The 25,816-nt window shown below is 37.0% G+C and overlaps 1 protein-coding gene and 1 long non-coding RNA gene across 6 annotated transcripts in view; one reads left to right on the top strand and one right to left on the bottom strand.

Annotated features, from left to right (window-relative positions):
* The window catches only part of TEAD1 (TEA domain transcription factor 1), a 215,482-nt gene that overhangs the window by 53,165 nt on the left and 136,501 nt on the right, over positions 1-25,816 (top strand). Inside the window, exons 4-7 of one of the 5 annotated variants that reach the window (XM_087718159.1) lie at positions 7,102-7,180; positions 8,998-9,109; positions 9,622-9,775; positions 11,058-11,173. The exons of the other annotated variants lie outside the window; for them this stretch is intronic. The gene's annotated coding sequence lies outside the window, so the exon portion shown is untranslated. The remainder of the gene's footprint in view (positions 1-7,101; positions 7,181-8,997; positions 9,110-9,621; positions 9,776-11,057; positions 11,174-25,816) is intronic. 5 annotated transcript variants of the gene reach the window in all.
* On the bottom strand, positions 14,920-18,051 carry LOC148049611 (uncharacterized). Its single transcript, XR_015697008.1, has 3 exons — positions 18,023-18,051; positions 15,687-15,857; positions 14,920-15,424 (listed from the first exon to the last, which is right to left on the bottom strand). It is a non-coding gene; the product is annotated as an uncharacterized LOC148049611 (long non-coding RNA).

Here is a 25,816-nt window from a genome sequence, read left to right on the forward strand (position 1 = left end):
TTGCCCTGAATTTTGCATCTGCCTTTCTTTAGTCGTATTGTTGGATTGCATCCGGTTGAAATAATCTTGACAATGAACTGTCCAATTCCTTTCTGTACAAAGTATGTGGAGAAGTTTACCAATTGCTTACTCAGCTGATGGGTAAATAGTTTTAGGATTTTGCTTATGAGGTCAAAAAAAATAGAAGATGTATACCTGGTTGCCTGTCCTTGCCACTGCAGATCATTGGAGAGATCCTTTTGAGTGGGCAAGGAGCTTCAGAATGCCATTTTGTAATAGTTCAGAGATGAAGCCTTCTCCATGGTCTTCAACACCATGCAATTTCTAAGGCACCAACTCTTACATCTCTTCACCCAGATCTTTTGTGTATGATATTAGATGAATATGTGCATTGCTCTTGCTATTCTTTTACTTCTATTTTTTCAACTGTTATCACTTTATACTGTTTAATTTTTCTTCTTGTATTATCTATTTTATCAATTGCTTGGTGATGTTTATATAGAACATGATATTTATATTATATGGTTATAAACCATATAACACAAATTCAAATATACCATATTGGTTTATCTCTGAACTCTTTGAGATTTCAGGATAAAACAGGTTGGATTGCTTTTGATGAGTTACACTATGCCAGGAAATGGTGGAGTAAAATAAATAGAGCCCTGTTAACTTGGGAGACTGTTTGACAACATTTGATACTATGGGTTGTGCCTTAGTGACATATTTTCAGTGATGGTCTTCTTATCACATCATGGTAAATAATGGTGTCAGGAGGACTGTTGCGTAACCATGGCCAGCCTACAGCATATGCTTTCTGATCTTATTCAAGATCTAGAGGAAATTTCTGAGAGAGCTTATCTAGAACTTTGAAGTGAAATGTATCCAAAATGCTTAGGACATTCAATCATATTTCTACTTTTTCACTAAACTCTGGTAAAAGACTCAGTATTCCCTTGGTTAATATTGAATTACATGGGGATAAGTAAGCTGGAATTAAATCCAGGTCTCTTGTTCAGTTGAAACCTTTGTTGGGTGAATGTAGTTTAATTTGTATCGAGAATATCAAGTTATTAGTCCAACATTGTCTTTGATTCTGTTGTATGTATATCTAAATTTCTGGGGAACTATGTTGGAAGTGTTTACACATCCACAGTTAGATTTTGTGCCCTACTTGAATTGATGGCTGTTAAGTAGTTTTCAAGCTGTTCCAATTTGTATTTTTGGTGTTTTGGCCAATATATTAATCACACAGTTCCCTTTCAAGGTAAGCAGTATCACACAAAGTTCAGAAAAAGAGTAAGAAGTAGCAAACAAAAGAAACTGAAGAGATGAAATAAGAGAAAAGGAAAAGGTATCCATCTGAATCAGTCTCTTTTATACCAGCCTGGTTCCTTATGCCTCTTATGTCTTTATATCTTTGATAACCTTTATTGGCTCCATCTCAGTGATATGCCAATGCATATGTTGACTCTTGTTCTTTAACCTTCTATACTCTCTCTTTTTGAGGCTCTCATCAACTCTAACCAACCCAATTTTCTTGTCTTCTTCTTAATCTAGTCACTTTCCCTTCCTCTTGATCAATTCATTTTCTTCATATATTTGAACTGTGTCATCTCAAATTACTTATACTTTGACGAAGAAGAACTAATATAATTTCTGGATAATGTAAAGCCAAGGAATGATTTCTTTTATAATCATATGAGACATTTAGTGCTGACTTTCACTTGACAGGATTTTGACTCTTTCAGTCCAGTGTTGTCTACTTTGACTGGCAGTGGTTCCTTCAGAATTAAAGTGAAGGTTTAGCTGGACTGCCTGAAATTTATTTAATTAGAGAATCAGTTGAATCCTGACCTCAGTGCATCTTCAAGTAGTTACCAGTATTCCATCCACAAATTTAGTAGTGTGTACCTAATGAGAAGGAAAGACTCACTGGAGAAGAGCCTAATGCTGGGAAAGATGGAGTGCAAAAGAAGAAGAGGACAACAGAGAATAAGGTGGCTGGATGGAGTCACCGAAGCTGTAGGCATGAGCTTAAATGGACACTGGGGGATGGTAGAGGACAGGAAGGCGTGGAGAAACATTGTGCATGGGGTCACGATGGGTTGGACATGACTTCGCAACTAACAACAACAACAACAACCATTGATATTGATAACAATTCGCTGTTGTGCTTATACAGATTGAAGAAAAGGTTCCCTGTCTAATAAGTATTTTGCTTGGGTGGGAAATGCAGGGGGAAGGTCACCTTACAATCAATTACACAGGGTAATCGACAAAGCTATTGTGGAAACTAAGGAACAGTCTTGGAGGTGCACAGAAATGAAAGCAATTGGTTGAAAGCTGGTGAACTTTAGCCTTCATTGGGTATGGAAGCAAACACTTTAGCTGAGAGGCCTTTTCGAAATCCAGATCCTCAGGTGATGGAGAATCTCATAGACAGAAAAGCTCTCTATTGTAGACGTACAGCTCCTACAGATGGCAGGAAGCAAGAAGAGAATGAAGCTAGCACATTGATTGAACAAAAACTAGAAGATCCAAGCATGTTCACCTGGGAAAGAAGTAGCAGAAATCAATTGAACCTCTATCAGCCATGGTCTTAGTAGCAATCGGGTTTGTATCCAAGGATTTCTCCTAAGTTCCCTTCCCACCCACAACATACTATGTACTGAAGGCTGGCTAAAGGTATACATTCCCTTGATAGCAGCAGTGTATCCATGTTTTATTGAAATTTAGAGCCCCTGTATCTAATTAGTAATGGGTCTTACTAAAGAATATACCTACTACAGAATAAGCACACGGAGACATACGGTGCTTAGCCCAGATTTCTGTTTTCTCTTTCTTATGTATGTCCTTCTATATGCAATGATTTGTGAGTATGTGTGTAAGCAGATTGAATTTACATTAACAATAATCCTTGATTTACGACTCTGATTGAGATGGGAATTCTGTTCATAAGTCATGCCAATGATTAACATGACTGATCGAGTTTTATGACAATTTTTTGCAGCAGTCATTAAGGAATCCCATTGTCTGCCATGGGTGTTTTTTTTCTGGCCATTGGAAGTAAATACCGGGTAGGGTTTTTTTGGCAAAATATGTTGTAAATCACGTTACCACAGGACTCTGCAAATGATTATAAATGCAGGCCAGTTCCTGAGCCCACAAAATGCAAATCACATGACTGCAGTGGGAGAGCAGCCATTGAAGCTTTTACTTCAAGTTGTAAGTACCTTTTGGGGGATTTATCATAACTTAGTAACAGTTACTAAGTGACCGGTCATAAGGTTGAGGACTCTATAATTATATAAATGGGTTGTCTTATTTTATAGGGATTTTTAATTCTACTAATATTAAATCTTTTGTCCTGATTCTGTTTTTTTCCTAATGTGGCCTTTATAAAGATACACATACTCAGGTACACATATTTGTTCAGATATCAATTCTTTTTATTAGTTTATAATATAAAATACAAATGCTAATAATAGGAAAAATAGTGGAGGGAAAGGGGAAAAGAAAAGTGTAGAGAAGAAGGGAAAAAGAAGGAAAAGGCATTGAGTTCCAACTCCCTTTGGTGCAGAAAAATAAGTAACAAAGAACCTCAACTTTTTACTTTTACATTATAGTAGAAATAGTACACATATTTGTTGAAGGGAAGTATGTGCAGCATTGGATTCAATGTGAATTGGCAGGCTTAGGTGACAATCAAAGGATGCTGGTAGTGTAGAAATTTTTTCTAATGGTGTTTATAGAGTTTTTTTGCTCTAACCTTACTTGCAGGTCAAGAATCATGCTAAATCATCCTTTGGAACTTTAAATTAGATTCTGGAAACTGGATTTATTGTTAGTATAGTAAGAACTAAAAAAACCTCTCCTCCTGTGTCAGTCTGCCTTTCTGTTTCGGTCTTTGCAGTAACCATTTACTTGCATATTCTTATAATTTCAAATAAGATTTTTCCTGAATTTTGCATTCTCTGTGATCATTCATAGTTCAGCTATCACTTGGCAAGCAAGCAAACAACAAACCAACAAACCACTGCTTTGGAAAAAAATAGTAACATGTCTATCACTTAACTCTTGTTGGAATACCACAACTGTGCACTGGCCCACTGTACAGAGCAAATCAAACCATGTTTTGGTCTACTCCAAAGACAATAAAATATGTAGAGGGAGCAAGATGCCCTTTCAATTTACATTTCATTATGCATAAAATATTAATGCAACTGTTGAACAGGTAATTTATATCCTGCCAGTTGCCATTTTGGAATGTATTCTGAACCGATCAGCAACAATGAAAAAAAAAAAAACCCAACTGTGATTGATAATCACGCTTAGACTACCTCAGTTGTAGATCTGGGATTAATCTTGTTGAAAATTGAAGGTCAGCAGTAAAGTCTGTGTAGTGTGTGCTTCAAAGGGAGCATTCAAGTGCTGTCTACTGTTATTATCCTTAAGAGGAATTTCAAAGTCTCCAGCCTAGGGTACCAAATAGAGGGATTACATTTAGAAGAACAAAGACATATGGCAAAAGCAGCAGCTTGTTTATGTTAAACAAAACCTCTTTTAATTGGCTTTTTTGTTGTTGCTGCGTTTCTCTTCTGTGAACGCTGCCGAAAGTTGGGTTGCATGATTTCTCATACAGTAGTGAAGATTTTTGTATCTTTAGAGTCACCGGTACTTTAAAGGTTGTTGATTTAAAAAGGTAGATGTCACCCAGTACAGGTAGTCTTCGACTTACGACCACAATTGAGTCCAGCATTTTTATTACATAAATGTTTGTTAAGTGAATTTTATCCCATTTTACGATGTTTCTTGTCACAGTTGTTCAGTGAATCATTGCAGTTGTTAAATTAGTAACATGGCTGTTAAGTGAATCTGGATTTCCCATTGACTTTGCTTGTCAGAAGGTCGCCAAAGAGGATCACATGACCCTGGGACACGGCAATGGTCATAAATGTGAGTCAGTTGCCAAGTGTCTGAATTTTGATCACGGGCAAATTTGCTGCAATGGTTGTAAGTATGGAAAAATGGTCATAAATCACTTTTTTCAGTGCCACTGCAACTTTGAATGTTAACTAAATGAACTGTTGTAAGTCGAGGACTACCCGTATTTCTTAGGTTTTATGACTGAAGGAGACAATTGCTTATGTAGTGAAATCTCCACTGAGCCTTACTTTTTCTCTCAGCTTGTATTCAGGCATCATATTGGGGTCTTAAGAGCAATGATAATTCTTTGCTCTTTATTCAAGAATCTTCTGTTTCCTGTTTATCATCTGCGTAGACAAATTTGAAAGATGGGCACTCTTAATGGTACATTTGATATCCTCTGATAGTCCCGTGAACAAGAATGGGAGATAAACTGAGTTCTGTTCAGGAAGACCTTCTGCAACTTGATCCTGTACCTGCAGCAAATCAGATGCAGATCTAGATTTGTCTCCTGATCTCCTGAATCTGCCTTCAAGGAAGCTAGAATGTGCTATTTCTCCTCTGCACTGAGTTAACTTTTGTACGTGGAATTTCTATTCTAGCCCTGTCTAGCAGATGTCATTACACATCTCTGTGTTTTGAGTGGAGGAAGAAATTGGGGAGACGGGAGGAAGGTTTGATTGATTTTGAAGTGACGCTGGTTGTATGCCTGTGTAAGTCTACAACTTGTGCTTAGCCTGGATGGCTGTGCAGTTGCACAAAAGAATTTAGGAACTGATTCTGATGGCAGCTCCTGAGTGTATATACAGGTAGCCCTCGACTAATAACCAGAACGGAGCCCCAGATTTCATTTGTTAAGTGAGTTTTGCTCCATTTTATTATTTATTAATAACTGAATTAATAACCTGATTGTTAAGTGAATCTTGCTTCCCCATTGACTTTGCTTGTAAGAAGGTTGCAAAAGGAATGATGATCCCTTGAACTCTGCAACCGTCATAAATGTGAACCACCTGAATTTTGATCACATGATCCAGGGGATGCTGCAGAGGTCGTAACCATGGAAAACAGAAATTTGTCACATTTTACAGTGCCTTTATAAATTTGAATGGCCACTAAATGAACTGTTGTAAGCCGAGGACTACCTATAAAAAATAGTGAGTGAAGGATAATATTGATACAGTACACATTCTGCTAATCAAATAATGCTCATGCCAATAGAATAGAATAGAATAGAATTCTTTATTGGCCAAGTGTGATTGGACACACAAGGAATATGTCTTTGGTGCATATGCTCTCAGTGTACATAGAAAGGCAAGATGCATTCATCAAGAATCATAAGGTACAACACTTAATGATAGTCCTAGGGTACAAATAAGCAATCAGGAAACAATATCAATATAAATTGTAAGGATACAAGCAACAAAGTTACAGTCATGTAGTCGTAAGTGGGAGGAGATGGGTTATAGGAACAATGAGAAGACTAATAGTAATAGTAAGGCAGCCTTAATCAATAGTTTGACAGTGGTGAGGGAATTATTTGTTTAGCAGAGTTATGGCGTTTGAGGAAAAAACTGTTCTTGTTTCTAGTTGCTTTGGTGTGCAGTGCTCTATAGCGTCGGTAGGTATGTAAAGTATATAAAATGTATAAACTAGCATTGATGTTATCAAGTTTGGGTAATGAAATGTCTGCAAGATAACAAGCTCAGACATCACCAAGGACCCCTCAGCATTGAACAGTAGATACAACTAGATATTTGGCGTAGCAAGCAATATCATATTAATATTTACTAAAATAAAAGACACAGACCTTTTGGAATGATTAGGGAGCCAGTTTGATACAATGATGAAGTTGCTGGCCTTGAAAACAGGAGACTCTGAGTTCTAGGTCCCCTTAGGCATGAAAACCAGCTGGGTGACTGTAGATCAGTTACTCAGCCCAGCCCACTTCCCAGGGTTGTTTCGTAGGGAAAATAGGCAGGTGTATTAGGTATCTCGATTTTTTAAAAAAAATTAATAATATTACAATATCTTTTCCTATGAAGTTGAATAACAATGTTGGAACTACAGTAGTTTCGTTTTTGCAAAAACACAGTCCTATGCTGAACAGAAACCAAAAAATGTTCAATTAGATCAATATTTTGTTTAATGGCTTTATGCAACATTTCGTTTCAGGCAAGCAAATTTGGCAAAACAAAGTTTGCTAAATGTTAAAGCAAATTTGCATACATACAAGAAATTCAAGTTTTTCAAGGTAATGAAAGTAAATGGTTTAATTCTTTTACAAGTAGTGGAAATAATAAGCAGATTAACTAGACTCTTAAAAGACAAGACATTTTATTTTCCTTTTGAAGGACAATCTTGTGGAGAGGAGTTTTCTGAAAAGCAGCATTCCATCCATGTTTCATGAGACAAGAAAGAATTTCTGGAATTCACGTCTTCCACAAACTCTCAAATAAGCATTCATAAATCATCCCCACCCTTTCCCTGGTCTTTTCCCCAACTTTCAGAGAATGCCCACTGATCACTTCCAAGCACCACTAAAAAGGTTTCAGAATAGTATCTATATAAAGTGTGTGTGTGTATCTGTGTGTGTAACAAAAAAGGTAGAAAGTATAGCTCTTAATTAATTATACAGTGGAATTTTAAAAAACTAACTCTGCCTTTACTTGTGCCTATCATGTGTATGCAAAAAGAAAAACAAAATTATGGGACCATACTTAATTTACAGTATTTCCTCATGGCTAATATCTCAATATAGTGCTAAATGTAGAATATCCAATTTATACATAAATTTTACTCATTTGTTTTCATTATTTTTTAAAGTTGATACATATAAACGTGCAAGTGATTCTAGGTGAAGCTACAGTTATTTTGAGCCTATTTGTGGAAACAATTTGAAGCACAGGATGAAAGTTAAAAGTTCTAATCAGGAAGCTTCAGAGTTCTGAGTAACAATTCATGTAGATTCTAGGTAGTAGTTTGAGATGCATTTTTATCTTTCTCAAATCCATTCCCTCTGGCATTCTCAGCTTCTAGAATTCAAAACCAGTATGGCATGCTGGTGTCTGGAAATACTGGAAACTGCAACTGCAATATATTTGGAGCACTGGCAAGACCATTATTGGTAATACTGTCGGTCTCTCCATTCGCCCATGATGTGACTGAGAGAAAGAAATTCAATTCTTTGATGCATGAAAAGCAGTTAAATCTGCAGCATATACTTTTTCCTTTGTTCCAACCAGCTTTCATTTCCATCTCCTAAGGAAGATTTCCCCCCCTCATATTATTTCTAACTAAAGAGGGAAAAACCCTCTTATTAATGTGCGTAAAAAATGTCAGGAGATGCAATGAAGAGAAATGGACAGCCATATAGGAGCTGTGGTGGCGCAGTGGTTAGAATGCAGTATTGCAGGCTAACTTTGCTCACATTGCCTGGAGTTCGATTCCTTTGATACTGAGCGGCTCAAGGTTTGCTCAGCCATCCAATCTTCTGAGATCGGTTAAATGACCCAGACTGTTGGGGGCAATATGCTGACTCTGTAAACCGCTTAGAGAGGGCGGGTAAAATCTAAGTGCTAATGCTAGTACTAGTTCCCTGTTACTATTGCCTTTTGGGGGTTGGGGAAGAGTTAAGGTGCTATTTTTCTTTTCTTTAAAGTTCCAGGTACTTATTTATTTTTACAATATCTAAAGCATGAAGCACTGGCTCTTTTTGTGTCTGAGGAAGAGAGATATTTCCACATTTAGGACAAGTTTAGTTCTCATTGGCAAACATTGGCTGTCTTAACAGTAATTTCACTTAGAAGTGAAAATCCTGCCCAGTTAATTTTATGAGAAAGCTAGTCATTGGGCTAAATCATGTATAAAGTGATCAGCCAGCACTGATTATTTACCACCTGCAAGTTTGGCAGCAAAGTAAGCACAAATGTTTCTTGCTTCTTTTTTTTTTTTTTACGAAGAAGGAATGATGGGTCTGCCTCTTACATATCTCCTCCACTCCACCCCAATATGTTCCCTTAAGCCAATTATATTTGCTTAGTATCTTCTTCCCTTTCTTCCCCACTGCAGCTGTATTGCCAGACATCTTAAAAAGGGATTCTCACATAATATTCAGAGTGACAAAGAGGAGGCAGTAGTACAACCGGAGCTAAACTGTTGGGAATTGTCTCCTGTCACCGGTGTAAGTTCAGGACTAATGCTAATTTACTTCACACATTATCTTGCTGGTGGCTTCTCTGCCAAGAACAGAGCTATATAAACAGGTGCCCTTGTTATTTGGTAAAATGCTTGCTTGAAGCAGCACCCGCTTAGGTTGATTTTTAACTGCATTTGAAAAATAACTTGAAAATACTATTAAATTAGGCACAGACATCAACCAGTGATATCCATGCTATCCATTTCTGCAAAGATATTTTAATTTATTCCCTCTAAATATATTCTGCTCTAGCGAAACATTTTAGTTATTTTCCTGGCAATGTGTCTAGGATACTTTTAAAAGGCGCTCTTTATGTTTCTGTTGGACAAGCTGGTTGACTTTATAAGGACATGACTTTTATATCCTTGTTTTCTGTGATGATGCACTCAAATTGGTGCCTGTATAAACATGCAATCAATGTGTGCTTGCTTTTTACTTCATGTCTTCAGAATTGTAACATAGAATTGAATGAATTTTCTTTTTCTTATACTTAACAGGAATAGCTATTTTGAATCAGAAAGTCATGCCTACATGTAAAATGTCCTGCTTCAGTCTTCCATCATAAGAGTCTTCTTTGGAAACAGACAAGACCTTTTATGTCACATTTAACCTCGTTGGTGCTGAAATGAGTAAAAACAACTACTTAGTTTGGTAAACCAAAGTGTTACTTATAACAAATTTAGGATATGGTTTCTGAAGAACTGTTTCTTAAAATAAAATATACATAGTGTAAAAATATATCTATATTTGTATATTATTTTATGGTTGGAATTATAGTCAGACAGATGTTTAGACTAGTTTTGCATTTTTATCCATCTATTGAGTTCTTTCAAGGATCTTGGATAGGCAGACTTCTGATGCTTCTAAAGATGTTGCAGATTAAGCTATTCTAAATTAAGCTGCCTTTTGCAATTGACTGATGGTAGTTATATTGTTACATTTATTAGTAGCAGTAGTAATATTGTGATAATTTATCACACTATCCCTTGTGAGTTTTCTGACTCCAGTTGGTATTCCAAATGTCAGTTTTGTGTAGTTTAATGAAATCCAAATTAAAACTGAATACAACCGCTTGATTTTTAATGATAATTGAAAGGACTTCCTGAAAGTTCCATGTTAGAGGCAAATTCAGGAAAGGTGAATTTTAAAAAAAAGATGGTAATCACATATGGTCCTCCAGATGTTGAGGTAGCATATACATTTTATTATTACTAATAATAATAATCTCTTGATCCCTTAACATTGATGCAGATGGGCACTGTAGTCAGTAATATGTGGAAAACCATTTGTTCTCCACTCCTGTTGTACTATTTCAGGGGTATCAAACTCAATTTCATTGTGGACCGCAATGGGATGGGCATGGCCAGCTTGACATCACTTGTGTCCGGGGTGCCTATGGTGGCCCAAGCGCTGTGCCAGGGACAACAGGCTCCCAAGCTCTGTTTTCAGCTGCCACAGCCTCCTGCAACCCTCTGCCAGTGAAAAAGGCAAAAACCATGTGCGGCCCTCCTGAGTTCCTTTTTCACAGGCAGAGGTTGCAGGAGGCAGTGGCAGCTGAAAACGGAGCTCGGGAACCCGTTTTCACTGGCAGAAGCACCGCTGGCCATTCCATTGCTATTTCCAGGGTGGCCCCGCAGGCAAGATCTAAGCATCCCATGGGCTGGATCTCACCCCCGGACCTTGAGTTTGACACACCTGTGCTATTTTGAACAGGCCTATAAGACATGTTACCATAACAAATTAGGCAACATGTTTTATGTTCTTATATTAAACCTTCAAAAGAGCACACAATGTATTATAATTTTAAACTATACACTAAACAGCAAGAGCAGAGACTTGTAATAGCTTTTAGAGAACCTTCTGAATTCATCCTAAAATATCAAAAACCTTTAGAAATACCTCAAGGTTTATATTTGTGTTACCTTCTCCCAAGAACTGTGATAAACTACAATTCCACAAAATTCCAGTTCTTATGCGCCAAATCAGAACAAATTTTGGTAGTTCCACCTTAGTTCTGTTGCTGCTGTTGCCCTGTTGTACAGCAAAAATGTGAGTGAATACCATTTTATTTTGCTTTGATATGTAGAAATAAGGTTTCTGTTAAATAATAAAACCCAGAAGCTTGGGATGTTTTTCAAAGCTTCCAAAAATACTCTCAAATCCTGTGCCAAAGTTGCTTCAGCCAAAATCCCCATAAAAAAGAAGTTTAGCTGATGCAATTGGGATCAAGTCTACATGCCTATTCTATTAACAAGACAAGTGAATGTTCCATATAATGTAAAAAGGCAAGTTTGTATAACCTTCCTTAAATGTTTTATGTAGATGTTAAATAGCCTGGAGGAACCTATAGGCCTGCCTTTCCACCTGGTGTTCTCCAGATGTCTTGAACCGTAATTTCCATCATCTCCGTGCAACAGAGCAAGTCTAGTTCCCTGTGTAGATTATTCATTAAATAACCAAAGAGGTCTTTAACTGATAACTGATTTAGTCTCCTTTCGGGCTCAGATTCAAGTGAGTAAAATTTCATGATGGATAGCTGGAAGGATTAATTAAGATTCACATGACACAAAATGATAACAAAGTGGTAATGTTACCCATCTGACAAGCTTTAAGAGAGAGTCCTTGTTTAAAACAAGTATAGTGTAATGAATACTTAATGAAATCTATAGTCAGTTTCCAGGGACAATATCTGTTTCAGATATGTAAAGCCTTTCAAGTAGATAAAGTAGACTTAACGAAGCCTCATCAATTATGACACTTGCAGTTTTCTGCATTTATGGATCGCCACTATTTTGGATATAATGTCTCATTTTTTCTGTCAACATTGCCATGTATTTCCTATGTATAGAAGGGGAAATGGGGCATTTGTTTTACCATTCCAATTTTCTTTTACATGGGTACTTTCTCCTAGACTGAATCATTTTTGAGCTTCCAGGAGTTGATATGTGTGCAAGGGGGTGGGGGGAGAGAGTGGAAGTACAGACAGACAGACTCCGATGGTTTTCTTTTGTTTTGAGATTGAATTCTTGACTTGGTTGAATTGACTCTGCTTTTTCTTATGCATCTTAAATGTGCCACCATCCAAACACTCATCATCAAAAAAATTTGATGGGAAAATGCTCTGAATGTTTAAGAATTGTGCTTCTGTATCTACTGGTATTTAAATTAATCTCTATGTAGATTTATGTGGAGTAATGCCTTTTTAAAATAATAATAATAATAATAATAATAATTATTATTATTATTATTATTATTATTATTTCATTGACTTTGAGATATATATGAATCCAAGGACATTAGATAAAAGGATGTTTACTAACATTTCATGAAAAGAAAAGGATGTGAGTTTGGAAGATTGTTTTATGTAAAGCTGTAATCTAAAGAACTCCTCTCTTTGTGTGTTTGTATGTGAGAGAGTTTGTTTACATGAGAGAGAAAAGGCAAAAGAGCTTCTTGAATGGTTTCAACGGAACAGAGCTGAAAGCTAAAGAAAAGCTGTTTTTTGAAACAAAGATTGATTGAGTGGTAGGTAAAAGTGTGAAAGTAATTCAAAAGAGGTGCCAATTACACTAGCATTTTTTTAAAAGTAGGAGTATCCAACCTTGGCAACTTTAAGACTTGTGGACTTCAACTCCCAGAATTCCTCAGCCACCTCTGCTGGCTGGGGAATTCTGGAAGTTGAAGTTCAAAAGTCTTAAAATTGCCAAGTTTGCATATCCCTAAGCTTTACAGCATGAAAGTAATCATGTTTGCAAGACTTTAATCACTTCTGTAGAAATCAGGATTCATTAATTCCATTTGTGTTGGAACCCCCAAGGTGCTTCCATTTGTATTTTTATTTATATTTTATATAAATTTATATTTTTTATCTATATTCCATTAATTCCATTTATACCTTATTATTGGCAATGCTGATGCGAGTTAGGATTATCTAACATCTGGATAGCCAAACATATCTGTACTGTAAACGGTAGTTGAGATTTTGCAAGTTTTAACTTCAAATGCAGAAGCTGAAATATTGATAAATGGCAAATAAGAGTCAATGCTTCTAACTTTTTCCAGACCAGTGCCAGAAAATAAACCAGAGCAGCATGCCAGTGTGTAAGCATTCATTCCAATTTTAATACTAGGTTAGTCTGTTCTCTTAGTTTTACGGTAATAAAACACTGATAGTCTAAATTTTTATTTGTTTTAAAAGCTTTACCTAGCCTGCCTCTTCTTCCCAATTACGGTGACTATAATTACTGGTGGACATAACAGAAATTCTGAAATCATAATTCCGTAGCAAAATAAAACTACTGTATTTTCTGAATACAAAAATATTTCTGATTTTTCAGGTGATTGCATACCTTCTACTGTGTTTTCCTGAAAATAAGACAGGGTCTTATTTTCTTTTGACCCCCCCAAATTTTGCTTGTGTCTTATTGGGGGAGGGGTTTATTGGTTTGAAGTTGCTGGGTGGCTGCTCTCTTGTGAGCGGGCGCCCGAAGAGCCGAGCACAGCCTCAGGGGCAAACGGCTATGTTGTGCTGTCGCAGCAGCGCAACAAAGCTGCCATGAGGTGACAGAACTCATGAGCAGCCGCCTAGGAACACCCCTTTCCAGCCGGGCAGAGTGCCACTCACCAACCCAGTAATATCCCAAAGGCGCTAAGCCACATGGCACTTTGCCCAGCTGGAAAGAGAGGTTGCGCGAGTACTTGTTCTGCCTCCAGCTTGCGTGCCTCCCTGCCTCACCATGCCCAACTATCCCTGCAGGTCTAGGCCAGGGTCCTGCTGCCTCCGCCGCCATGCTCTTGAGCATAACCAGTTTCCAAACTCTGGAGATCCGCTGCCAAGTCTTCCGGCAGCGGCCACTCTGGGATTACACTCTATGGTTGTGGGCTGGCTGTGGGAAGACTCCAGCCCACAACCATAGAGCGTAGTCCCAGAGTGGCCGCTGCCGGAAGACTCAGCAGCAGATATCCGGAGTTTGGGAGCTGGTTATGCTCGGAGCATGGTGGCAGCGGGGTGGCCGTGGTGCCCTGGCCCAGCCCTGCAGGGAGAGTTGGGCATGGTGAGCCAGGGAGGCACACAAGCTGGAGGCAGAATAAGTGCTCGTGCAACCTCTCTTTCCAGCCGGGAGAGTGCCATGCGGCTTAGCGCCTTTGGGATATTACTGGGTCGATGAGTGGTGCTCTGCCCGGCTGGAAAGAGGCATTGCTGGGTGGCTGCTCGTGAAAAGAGCTGTCTGGCACCCCCCGCTCCAGCTGGGCACAGCACCACCCACCAACTTAGCGGTATCCCAAAGGCATCAAGCAATGTGAGCGCCTTTGCCCCCTTCCCCCCGGCTCCAGCGGCTTTGCGCCTTCGGGATATCACTAGGTTGGTGAGTGGCACTCTGCCTGGCTGGGGTGGTGGTGGTTGTCCAGGGGGCTTATTATTGGGGGAGGGCTTATATTTTTGCCCACAGGAAAAATATGGCATGGTCTTATTATCAGGACATGTCGTAATTTCGGGGAAACATGGTAGTTGGAAGAAACTTGTCTTTCAGCAATCTAAGTTGGTCTCTGCATTTTAAGAAATAACTGTTTAGATGAAAATACGCTACTTTTTTCAGGTAATTAGTGTTAAGGTAGCAACACAAAACAAATGGAAATGTGGCGTTGCTGTTTTAGAAGAGAAAAAGCTATAAATTAGAGCTTGGAAAAGCAGAAGATAAATCTCAATCATCATTTATTGGAAAGTGAATTTTTGGAAAAGTTTTGTTTTTATACAACCAGTAGCTATTAGAATAGGAAAACAAATGAACAAATGAAGTAGAAAATCAATTGAAGCTTGGAGGAAATTCCCAATAGAGAAATAGAGATGAAGGTTTCATAACCTTTTCCCTCTTGTTAGCACTGACTGACTGTAATTATTTGCAGAACTTGTGAGCTTAAGATGAACTTTGTTTGCATATATAAGAGTGGTAGGCTGCTGAAAAAGAGATTGATTCCATGGTTTTGTTAGACTGAGGCCTAGTTTCAAAGATACAAATTTCATAGGATATGTTTCACTTGAATTATAAAAATAATTTACGCCAACGTTTGCAGTTTAAAAACGCATCTCTATATCCTTGTATGGGATAGAGAAGACCAATAAAATTTCAGAGGCCCTTAAAAACCTCTTAAAACATGCCTGGGAAACTTCCTGATTCAGATCAGTCAGTTGTAACCAGGCTGAGCCAACTGCGGGAGCCAAAATTCCATGAAAATATAAAAGCAGCTTTCTGGAAGAAGATGTAGAGATTAAACATTTACTGGGCCATGTTGGTTTCAAAACTGTCAAGAAAAGAAAAGCACATTTCAGATTGTAAAATCATGTTCCTATTACCAGCAGAATTCACCTATGTAAAACACAGTACACATTTGCATTAAGAGGTCCCGTAAAATACAAAGCACTCTAATGAAAAAACAATCTCTGTTTTGAAAGATTGTTTCCTGAGCATGATAGTTTTGTAAAATTGGGTGTTAATCAAGGTTACCTTTAATATACAGATTATTCATGTACATATTTAGACTAACTCGGGTGAAATCAACTTACCTTCACTACCGGTCTGCAAATGTGAGTGTGCGTGTTCATTTGGTTTGAATGTGCCACCTCCATGCATGAGCAGGACCTTCCGCACATGTGCAGAGCATCAAAAACGGGACGTGATGACATCTGGGTGGATGAGCAGAGCCTCCCACCGCCAGCGCTACTGGTTCACCTGAACTGAATAAAACTGGCTGAATTTCACCACTGGACTAACTTTGTCACTCATAATAGCTATCAGTTTAATTTGATGTTATTTCTAGGAGACGTTACTCTTCCTTACAGAAGGAGAACCTCATTTTAAAGCCTACTTTTAAGATGCCTGAATCATTAAAACTAAATATATATTATTAAAATAATAACTTAAAATTATGTGTTATATATTTTAATATATACTGATATGTTTTTGTACTAAAATAAAAATAAAATTAGATGGTAAAGCATGTATATTACAACTTAAAGTATCCAAGGCACTTATTTTAGTTCCCAGCCAAGTATTTATCCTGTAAGAATAATGGGTTATTATAAGCTGATTTGAAGTCCATATATAAGCCCTTTAGCATACTTGAATTCTGCTTTGGTTTTCTTTTTTAATGATTTCTATTGAATGTTTTAATCTTTAAAAACATAAAGAAAAACACCACAAGAAAAAACAAAACATACATAACAATATAAAGTAATTATACAGACTTCTGTATTGGCTTTCCTGTTGGGCCTTTATAATTCTCCATTCTGAATTGCCAAGCAATAGGAAGGCAATGAATTCTGCTTTTCAATGATGGAGATTCCATTTTAAATTACCATAAGTAATATTCATCTTATACCAAGATGTTCTTTCATAGCTATATGCAAATATACATGATTATGCATATGCAGTGTTTTATATACACATACTTGAATGTTATTCCCACACATTGGATAGAAGAGAATGTTTATATCTATGACAGGTATACACTATTAATATATAAAATGTGGAAGGTAACAGTTGTCCAGTCTTGAGACTAAGAAGTGTAAATTACAAAGAAATTATTGACTTATTGACCCAATTCTTGATCTTAAAATAGACATTTACCCATATTCAATAAAATGAGCTTTTGTTTAAGCCGAATTTTCCATATCATATCCAGTCATATATAAAGTATGTTTGTTATATATATTGCAGAGAATACATGTTACCTTAGATAAAATAATACAAGCACAAAAAGAATACTTGTATGTTTTCTTACGATGGAATGTTTGCTGATATAATGCTATTAGAAAGAAACATTAGTTTCTTTCTAATAGCATTATATTAGCTATAATAGCTATTAGTTAAGTTTAAGAGAACAGATAATATTTGTCTCCATTGTAATAGATCCATGATACTATAAAATACTTGTGGGAAGTCTCACAAGAACATTAGTACAAGGGTAGCTGTGTGTGGTGTTCCAATTCTGATATTTGCACCATAAATCTAGTTTTTGTTCCTATATTTGAATGATTACTTCTTTGTCTGAAATCAGTAGGTATGATTACTGCAAACTGATTTCATTGTTCCTTCCTCCCAAAAAAGCCTACATTTATTCTAACTCTAATGGATGAAATCCTGTTTTTATAATAATTTTATTAAAATTACAATTAAAAAGATGACAATTAATACACATTTAAACAAATAGAAGAAGAAAAAGAACCCAAAGAGTGGCTTTTAACACAATTTTCTCCACTCATTTCTTCACCAACTCTGGCCAATTCCATCACTAGTCTGACCAATTTACACACTTCATATTCTCTTTTTAACTAACAAATGGTCTTGAACAGAGTCATACTCAGGTGCCCTTCCCCTACTCAGTCTTCAGCTCCCATTCTATGGCTGTGGGTCTGTGAGCTGCCTCATAATATGATCTAAGCTACTCTTTTTACTTTCATCTTTGGGAATACGCTTTCCTTCTGCGGAAACTCCAACTCCAGCTGTTAGCCAATGTTCATGCTGCATGAGTTGATCTGTCATAGGCCAGCATTGCTGAGCTTTTGACTCAGAGGATTGGTCCTCTGTTACACACCAGTTGCTAGCAGCCACCATTAGACTGCCATCCGTAGCTATTTCAGGAGTATTCCGACATTGTAAGGCACCACTCTCTGGCTACAATAGATCCCAGCACTTTTGGCCTTTCTCTTCATTCTTATTGCAGCTTGGTTTTATCTCTTGCCCACTTTTCTCTCTTTTTCTACCCTCATTCAAAATCAACAACCTTTCCTAAATCAGACATGCATTCCTAGTTCTCTAGTAACACTTTCTCTACTTCAGTCACTTTCTCTCAAATTTAGCTTTCCCAGATTTGGAAACTTAATTTCTATTAGATAGTTACCATCCATAGCTCTTGATCAGAAATTTGCTTGAAACAAAAGTCCCCTTCCCAAAGACTTCATATCTATTTATAGAATCGCTGAAAATAGAATGTATCCTTTTCAGAATGTATTACTTCAAGCCCATATTAATAGAACTATATTTAGCATTAATTTCACTGTCACTGGATCAGCAGCTCCTTTGTCTGGTCAAGTTGCGTGCACAGAGTTCCCCTTTTCCATCTGTACATTTATAGGTGTGTTCTACTGTTTCACCTTCAACTATTTTTTCCCCCAAAAATGCATTAGAAAATGTATAATTTTTGAGTTTACACAGATGCTTTTATTTGGAGAAATGTGGAATTCAAGGGATAACTGTATTCTGAACTATACAGTAGTGTATGTATATTGCAACATTCTATTCTAGATTGTGCAAAAATGGAATTCCTCTTCTATTCCCGATTATTTGGTTAATCTGAAGGAAATTCCCATTTTCTTAGAATGCCTATTTTTTCTTGTTCTTCAGAAGCTGCAGGTCCCTGTTAAATTGTGTCTGTCTCCTTGTGAACAATTTACAAATTGTTCAATCAGTTGCTTGTTAATTTTAATTTCTTCCCTTTTTTAATGGTTGCCAAGCCTGTGTGGTGCAAACACTCCTGTTAGAGGGCACATCCAGTCAGCTGTATTTTCTTCCAATCTGTGAGCTGGCAGAAAAGTTTTATGCCAAATAGGGTAGATTGCTTCTCATGCTGACAAGTGATGCTGGCCATCTTGATTTAATGCAAGACCGTTAAGTTAAATTCCCCAGCTACAATTCCTCCTGTCCAGTGTCATGTTAACGGGTAAACCAATTGCATTAAACTTTTTAAAATAGATTATCTCTCTTGAAAAAGTGTAAAGAACCCACATAATACCTGGCACAAACAGTGCAGAAATTTCTGGTCAAATAATACAGTATGTGGAGAGAGGACTGTGGAAGCCAGCTTTCCAGTCTCTTTTGCAACCCAAACCAAAATTGCCATTGAGGGCAATGCCAAGCAACTGGAGAGGAGGAGGCATGCCTGCAGAAGCATTAGGTGGCAATTAGGGATTGGTAGATCCCAATACTTGTCCATTTCATCAGCCACATCCTTGTGAAATAGCAAAAAACCCCACAAGATAGCAAATAATTGTATTGAGAAAAGAGGGAGAAGACAACTAAAAAGTTGTGTTTCAGTTTTCAAGTAGTCTCAGCTGTGTTTTGGAGATGAGACAAAGGCAACGTCATGAGAACACGGAATGTAAAAAGGTTGTTGGCATGCCCTGTGCTACATTTAGAGGCAGTGAGGATGAAGTCTTGGAGCAGAACAGCTTTACACATATTACTTCAACTGGCTTAGAACCTGTTTAAGGAATAGATACTTTTAATATTTGGAAGGAGCTGTATAAACTATTGGATTACTTCAATGGTGAATATGTTCAAGCCTTCTCCTCTCTCATTCATAATGTCCAGAGAAACATCACTTCCCTCATCCAACATGGTCGTTGTGTTCTTGAGTGCTGTAGAATGACCTGCACAGTTGGTTGGAAGAGTTGCATTTGTATCACAGCCATATGGGGGCTAGTATTTGGAAAAAGCAACATCTGAGATAAATAGAATTAGATGGGTAGAAATTTAATCAAGAACCCTCTGGTTCTTAGTCTTCAGCTGATTTTTGCAACCCCTTGGTCCTTTGCTGCTTGACTTATTTATTGCAACACCTTTGTGTTGTCTCTTTTCTCTGAGTCGTCAAGGTTTCACAATCCTACCGAATGCCAACAGAGTTATTTTTATAGTAAGCCGATACCTTAAAAACAGAGCTAAACTGCATAAGCAATGAGGAGATGAAGCAAAACTGCCAACATAAATCTGAGTTGGTGACAAAGAGTGCTTCATTGACAAATGATAACTGCAAGGAAAATGTAGGCTATAAACTATGACATTGGTTTTGGTGAATATCACTGTTGTGTGCAGAAAGGTTGATTCTTAAAAACAGCACTTACAAATCATAGCACAACGAAATGGTTTCTCTGTAAGGCTGTTGCTCAAGTAAATCAATGTTCCTAATGGGGGTATAATACTAGAATTTTCTCTGTGATTATCCATGGTTTGAATATCTACATGCTGAGGGCACAAGATTGTGGAAGATTTTGCTAGTACTACACATGGTGTATTTGTGCCTTTGTCACTTTGTTCTTGATGAGTTCTTGCAGAAGAAAATGCAGGGTAAAGTAAAAGAGAACAAGAGGCATAGAATTTAATAGCAGTGGATTTTTGGAGGCAATCTTTTTACTGCTGAAAGCATGAATTCACCCTCTCATCTCCTAGGAGCACATCATTAGTGGACTGTACCTTTGCAACTAATGAAGATTATGTTATTTCCTGATCAATGGAAATCTCTCTTTTTCTCTCTCTCTTTCTCTTTCTTTCTTTCTCTCTCACACACAGCTAACCAAGTAAAATCTAATTAAATTTGCTAGATAATTACACTATAATAATGCCTAATCTTTTTATTGGCTTAATTCTCTAAATGTTTTTTTAAGAGTCTCTTTGCATATAAGATGACCTTACAAAATACAGAATTCCAGATTACAAAAGCATTCAAGTGCTGCAAAGCCAGGATTGAAAAATATATTTAAGCTATTTACCATTCTTTCTCTCTGTATTTGTTTTGTTGTGTACCAGAGAACAAAATGGATATAACAAGGATATTCTGATACCTCATAGGTGTTCCATGTTTTTTTAATTATTATTATTATATACTTTATTCATTAAACATGAAACTCAGCCAACTGAACATTCAAAAATGCATTACAAATACCAGTGACTGGTGCTAATGGTTGATACGGTTTGCTGCCAGCATCCTAGGTATCAACCAAGTACCTTCTTAAAATATAAGATGTTCCGAGTAGCACAGTTTTTTGCAATTCTGCTGGTGTCATTGCAGGAAGCTGCAATTTGTTGATGTATCTTATAAAATTCTTGGACATGGTGCCAAGTGCCCCGATGACAATGGGTATCACTGTTACATGTTTCATCCATAATTGTGTAGTTTTGATGGCCAGCTTGCGGTATTTCGTGATTTTTTTCCACTTCTTTTTTTTAATTCTGGCATCTCTTGCTACCACGATGTCAATAAATTGTACGTTTTGGTTTTCGAAAACTGTGATATCTGGACTGTTGTGTTCCAAATGATGATCCAACTGTATTTGAAAGTCCCACAAGATCTTCAACTTCTTATTTTTGATAACTTTTTCCACTTTATGGTCCCATGACTTTCTGGATACAGGTAAATCATATTTTTACATAATCATCATCATTATCGGGATTTTGTTTTCATATAGTTAGATGTATCAAACTGTTCCAATTGCTCATGTACCTTTCTCTCAGATCACTGAAGTTATTTATGAAAACATGCTTCCAATATTTGTTGGCCTGACACCAATTATTAACAGTATGATTTTACATTTCCAGGAGCCTTTAAAAAGGCTTTAGGTTCATGGTGAAATTTCTGGAGCTTTTTCTACTGCTATAGACTTCTTAGTGTCTTCTAGAAGAGCCCTACAGCTTTTTGAAGAATAACCAGGAGGCCCTCAACTTGTAGATCAGTAATTGCCTGCAGATTTCTAGAAAGTTTGTGTGATGGTGTAGCTTGCTGGTGTCTAGACCTGCTTTCCCCAAGTGGCATCCTCCAGGACTTCAAGTGCCAGATTTCCTACCCAATCTGGAAATTCCTGGAATTGTAATCCCAACCCTATCGGAAAGTAGCAATTTGAAATGGAGTCTTGAACATAATCTGGTGCAGCACTTCTCAATCTTAGCAACTTTAAAATGTCTGGAATTCAAGATGCTGGTTGGGGAATTCCGGGAGTTGATGTCTAAATATCTTAAAATTTGCTAAAATTGTGAAACACGGGTGTAGGGTGCAGGGAATGTGGGCCAAAGAAAATCTGTTAAAAGTTTTAATATAAATTTAAGAGTTCATGTATGGCTTAGAATCAAAGGTACAGAGATTCAGTTAGTGCAGGCTAGCAAGACATTCAATATTCTCAGCAGATAAAGCTAATAGACTTATTTTATTCAATGGTCATATATCAATACGGGTATTCCTTGACTTAAAACAATTCATTCTGTGACCGTTCAAAGTAACAACGGCACTGAAAAAAGTCACTTAAGATCATTTTTCACACTTATGACCATTTCAGCAACCCTACAGTCACGTGATCAACATTCAGGAGCTTGGCAACTGACTCATATTTATGACGGTTGCGGTGTCCCAGGGTCATGTGATTACCGTTTGCGACCTTCTGACGAGCAAAGTCAATGGGGAAGCCAGATTCACTTAACAACAGTGGCAAGTAAGGTTGTAAAATGGGGCAAGATTCACTTAACAAATGTTTCACTTAACAACATAAAATTTTGGGCTCAGTTGTGGTCATAGGTCGAGGGCTGCCTGTAGTTCTACCTTCAACAGCTGCATGATTGTTGAAAAAAGACACAGCTTCCTTAATGAGGCAAACAGATTCTCTATATAAAGTCTTATATAAACATTAATTAATCCAAATTAATTTCAAAGCAGTGCATAGCTTTAACACATATTTTTATGTTGCCAGTAGTGACCCATAAATAGTTAAAATGTATCCACAGATTGTACATTTTTTCCTTACCTTCGGAAGAATGATACATTTGGTTTTCTTTGTATACCCCAAATCTCTGTTTTGAAGGGTAGGAATGAAAAGAAACGAGTTGAATCTATTCTATTTTCTTTTAACTGTGTTTTTTTTTAAAATGAGGGTATGCAGAGGGTATGTAGAGGTCTGGCTTGTTATCCTATTGTTGTGGAAATAAATAACTCGCCCGAAGGGCTGCTGTAGCAACCTGTTCTTGAAATATTGAATACAGCTGGCAGGTTCAAAGCATGGCTGACCCACTTGGTTGGCAGGCTGCCAGAAGGCTTATATAGCTATCAAGTGTAAGACTGAGCTTTTGCACCTCTTTGCACCTGCTGCTGGAAGGCTTTTCCCACCCATGTGCAAAGCATAGATTGGGATTTGAGGGCAGCTGCTTGCGGCAGAATCTAGTTTTCTTGTCTTGCTAGGGAGATATAGCCCAGGGCACAGTGTGTGGGTGAGTTCAAAGATCCTATCTATTCATTTTTGTGCAATCAGATTTCAGCACTAAAACCGTAGTTTGTGCTTCCAAATGCACAGGAAAGTACATGGTAAGAACAGGATCCCTTGTCACTAGACCCTTCCTTTGTCAAATCACTATGTGTTTCCTAACTGTTGGCGAAGTGGTAGATTTTTTTTCCAATTTTAATTGAACAAAAACACACACACAAAAAAATCATACTGCATTACATCTTGTAGAAAGCGTGTCGATTGGTTACAGATAACTTTTGTGCATTTCTTCCACAGTCATTACTTATAGTTCATATTAGATTATACACTTTAAGTCAAAAATCTTTGTATATCTTACTATCAATGTACCACAATTCTCATTTGACTACAGTTATTTGAACATGCTTTTACCTCAAATCATTCATACTTAAAGACACAACCACATAATGGCATTCATTAGCTATTTCAAAAAATTCTCCAATAACATTATACCTTTATAGCATCTTTTAAGTAAAAGTCACTTAATAAAGCCCCCCCCTCCCTTATTTTCCAACTCACTGACTAAAATTTATATCCAAGTTACTTTACGGAATACCATGTATATATTGTTAAACAATGTCCATTAACATTTCCTTTTTGTTATTATAATTGGCTAAAAATCATTTACTATTTATGCCCCATCTCCTCTCATCAGGGCCCCCACCCCCCCAAAAAACCTTACACCTTTATAACAAGATCTAAATGAAAATTTGTTAATAAAATTTATAGGTCTTTTTCCCAAGTCACAATTTACAATTTATATCCAAATTTCTTTTACTAAATTGTCAATACATGTATATATCATTACGCTGTGTCCATTATCATTTCATTATTATTATTTATAGTTAAATAATTGTTAGTGAGTAAACATTTAATAAAACAATCTAGGAGTTACAAAATTCCTACTTATTAATCACCAATAATAAAAAAACTATTTTTTTATTACCAACTTTCATTGTAAATGTATCTTTCCAGTAACAAAACAGTCTTATCTCTCTTGCCAATTGTGGAGTCAGTCTTCTTTTTATCTCCTTTATAAGGTTTTTATAGGCTTCTATCCACACTTTGTTGCTTGAAGGGTCTCTCAGATAATCTCCTTGCCCACCAGTTGTTACTAAAGTTAACTTGTCTTTTTCAATCTTGCTTCTGAAAAAAATTCTCTTCTTATGTCTATCATCATTAATAATTTTTCTCTTCTGTGTCCTGGAATCTGGGGTAGAGCTCCAATTCATCGAATTCCTTTTCCTATATTTCCTTCTTTCCATTTTCACCCACATTTGCTCCATTAATAAATTTATCTATTATCTTTATCTTCTATATATTCATTCTCCTCTTTAATTTTTGAGGATCCAACCCCATCATCTTTTGCTGTGAGGAAGACTAGTTTTTCCAACTTCTTCTCAATTCTCTCATATCCTTCCAATATATTTTGAATTCCAGCGAAGATATTTTGAAATTTTAAGGTTTCCTCATCTAGAGAGAAAGAAAAAAAAACTAAAAATGACTGCGACTCTAGTCTTCCAGGCCTCTCTTACTTTTATTTTAAATCGACTTGAACACAAGTTCTTTTATACTCTTCAAGGGGGAAGGGTTCTGTTCCCCCATTTCTTTCTTTCTTTCTTTCTTTCTTTCTTTCTTTCTTTCTTTCTTTCTTTCTTTCTTTCTTTCTTTCTTTCTTTCTTTCTTTCTTTCTTTCTTTCTTTCCCTGCCAAAATAATTCTCAGAGGCACCTGTGAAAACAGTTTGTGCCCTTGGTTCTTTATCAGTTTCTGTAAACAAGTTGCAAACCCTTCAGCTGCAAAGTTAGTGAAGTCAAGTAAGAAGAAAGATACGTTGTTTAAAAAAAAACTCCGAGTCACAGTTAATTTTCACCTTCTGCAGGAAACAAAGTTCTTTGGATTTCTTTTAGTGTGGTTTAATAACAAGTAGTAGGAAGAATTGTTAAAATAAAAGGAAGGTTTTAATCCAGAAGTCAAAAAATAAAGCAACAAGAAGCAGAAGAAAAAAAGTCAATCCGTTCACTTTAAGAGGTGAGATGAAGAACGTTATGAGCATTTCAATCCACAAAAAATAGTTAGAAAGACAAAGGGAAAAAAACTTTCCACAGCAATCCCATTAGGATTATTTTCGCCACTCAGTTCTTTTGTTTAAGGATCTAATTTGGCTTTAAAGAAATATTTCTTTGGGCAGTCTTTAGCAAAATAGAAAAATTATCTCACCAGATGGACTCATTTTCTCTTTTCACTTCCTTCCTTCCAGAGCTTCCTGATTTCATCAGCCTAGGGGCTGCCTGTTTACCACGGGCTTGAAGTACTTCCCTTGGGTCTATCAGGGATTTTGCGATATTCCTGAGACCAGCAAGGCTTTGTCTACCTGATCACCATCTCTACAAGATGGTTTAGGTCTAAATGACCTCCAGCAGCAAAAGTATCAATGGCAGTCTCAGAGTATAAAGACCGCACATTGTAACATCGTGACGTGGATCCTCCCTCAAAGTGGTAGATTCTTATCAGTGCCACAAAGGTCTTCGTTGCCTAGAAATCTTCAAATTATTCTTTGCAATTCTTAACTTCATGTCCCTTGGCTATCCTCCTCTGTCATTTTTTTGTAGTGCCAGTAAAAATAACCCTTGATTATAT

This window comes from Thamnophis sirtalis, unplaced genomic scaffold (assembly GCF_051295495.1).
Source record: "Thamnophis sirtalis isolate CommonGarterSnake01/CBP01778 unplaced genomic scaffold, rThaSir2_p1.2 scaffold_1, whole genome shotgun sequence".
Taxonomy (NCBI): Eukaryota; Metazoa; Chordata; class Lepidosauria; order Squamata; family Natricidae; genus Thamnophis; species Thamnophis sirtalis.